The 2,500-nt window shown below is 43.3% G+C and overlaps 1 protein-coding gene across 1 annotated transcript in view; it reads left to right on the forward strand.

The window, feature by feature from the left end:
- LOC125046878 (choline transporter-like protein 4) overlaps positions 1-2,500 on the forward strand; it is a 38,931-nt gene that overhangs the window by 5,221 nt on the left and 31,210 nt on the right. The window lies entirely within an intron of this gene.

The raw sequence follows: 2,500 nt of genomic DNA on the forward strand, positions 1-2,500 counted from the left end.
GAGAGCGAGAGGAAGGCAGCAAAAAAGGATGTATCTCCGTCGAGGTCGCAAGCATCTCCCAGCGATCGTAAAAAATAGAAAAGTCAAGCACATTCATATATTTTTTTTCCTGTGAATGTAGTTTCCCCCTTTTTTTTAAGGCATGTTAAAAAATGTTTTGTGACGAGGTTATTATTGTTTTCTCAGGTCTACGAAAGGATAAAAGGGAGTTTGTCTCTTTCCATCTTTTCTTTTAGTGTAACCTGTGGGCTTTGGTGTTGCATCAGTGTAAAAACTCGATTGCCTTGAAAGTGGCACGGTCATTTGCGTACGATCCCTAACGCACGCACGTTTACACGCACGCACGCATGCACACACACACACACACATGCGTGTGCGTGTGCGTGTGCGTGTGCGTGTGCGTGTGAGTGTGAGTGTGAGTGTGAGTGTGAGTGAGCGTGTGCGAGTGCGTGTGTGTGTGTGTGTGTGTGTGTGTGTGTGTGTGTGTGTGTGTGTGTGTGTGTGTGTGTGTGTGTGTGTGTGTGTGTATGTGTAATATTACCCTGTATGCTTGTATGCATACTAAATATACATATTCGGGCAGCGAGATATAAGCAGCCTTCCCTCCGCAGGAAAGCCTTTATGGATAGTGGAGCACCTGCTTATTAGCCTCCTGACCAGGGTTATGCCGAAGCTGCGGGCATCAGAGCAGCGGAATTCGGGTAAAGGCACAAACTCCGTCGGCGCAAGGGATGGTTTGGCTCGGCAGAATTTTTCTCTGGCGGAAGGTCAAGGGGGTTGGACCAAGGGCTTGTTATTTCTCCTGCTTGGAAGGAACTGCGGACAGACGGAAATTGGGGGTCTCTTTTACATCTTTCTTGCCTTGTCATTTGTGAGAAGGGTGTGTGTGTATATATATATATATATATATATATATATATATATATTCTCACACCCACACCCACACACACACACACACACACACACACACACACACACACACACACACACACACACACACACACACACACACACACACACACACACATATATATAGTGTGTGTGTGTGTGTGTGTGTGTGTTTTTATATATTTATATATATATATTTATATATATTTATATATATATATATGCATATACATACAAATTAGATATATAGATAGACAGGTAATTAGATAGATAGATGTATAGATAGAGAATTAGATAAATAGATAGATAAGTAGAAAATTGGTTAGATAGATAAACAGACACAAAGACACATACAGATAGATAGATATAGATATAGATTTAGATTTACACACATGTAGAGATACAGTGAGTGGCTATATTATTGTTCATAAATTTAGAAGTGGAATTTTCAGGCAGTGTGAAAGGCTTCCTCGAATATTTAGGCTTCCACCTTCATAAACCTAAGAGATCCTGTCACTTTCTCGAAAATGGAATGTGCGATTTTTGGGCTTTGCGTTCCCTCCAACTCCCCTGTAAAGGAAATAAAATCGCGCGCCATTCTTAGATATATTTAAATACAACAGCAACGACAACAACAACAGCAGCAACAACAATAACAACAACAACAACAACAACAACAACAACAACAACAACAACAACAACAACAACAACAACAACAACAACAACAACAACAACAACAACAACAATAATGAGAAAAGTGGAACGGAATTTCGGAATCCATACCGCAGGCGATCGAACACGTAGCGGCGGGCCAACCAATTTAATCAACCTCGGAATGGTTGAGACGAATGAGCGAGGGTGATTCGGGGCATGTTTGAGACACGTTATAAGGGATGCTTGAGGTCCGGATCAATCTGGTCTTGTCAGCAGAGTCAGCAGAGTGGATGCTGTGCCCCGGGCGGGAGAGAGACGCGGCAGTCGATAGATAGGGAGGGAAGGGAACGTGATTCTCGTTGATTTTTAGGAGGTTAAGGAGCGATGATTGAGGATTTGCTTACATTGATGGTCGCATATTGTTTAGTGTAGGGATCGTTTGCTTGCTGTGTGATACGCGTTGATTACGTACAGGAGAAAAGGGAACAGTTTAATATCCCTACAAGGGTAAGCAAGATTTAGATGGAGAGAAAGGCATTGAAGAATTCAACCACGTATCGCCATAATTATAGATATGACGATTACCAGTTTGGCCAGCCATGGAGAGGGGTCGTTATAACCAGGGTTTATATAAGTACCTATATAGATCTTGGTTATAACATACTGAGCCTCAAAATGACTGAATTTGCTGAACGTGAGAGGGAGAGTGGTTGCCCGGATGAGCAGTCTGCTGAGCCTCAAAAGTGTCGACTGACTGGTGGATTTTAGAAGGATGTTGGTTACCCGACCGCTCCCGAATGAGTAAAGTCAGTCTGCTAATCATCAGAAGGCCGACTGATTTTTGCTGAGCACACGAGCGGCTTTGTTTCCCCGGGCAGGTGGAAGGAAGGCACCTGTCCCGCCGATTCCTTCGCAGGTGCGGTGGGGAGCAGGTGTTAAAAAGGCATGATACGTATGA

Source organism: Penaeus chinensis, chromosome 4 (genome assembly GCF_019202785.1).
Source record: "Penaeus chinensis breed Huanghai No. 1 chromosome 4, ASM1920278v2, whole genome shotgun sequence".
Classification (NCBI taxonomy): domain Eukaryota; kingdom Metazoa; phylum Arthropoda; class Malacostraca; order Decapoda; family Penaeidae; genus Penaeus; species Penaeus chinensis.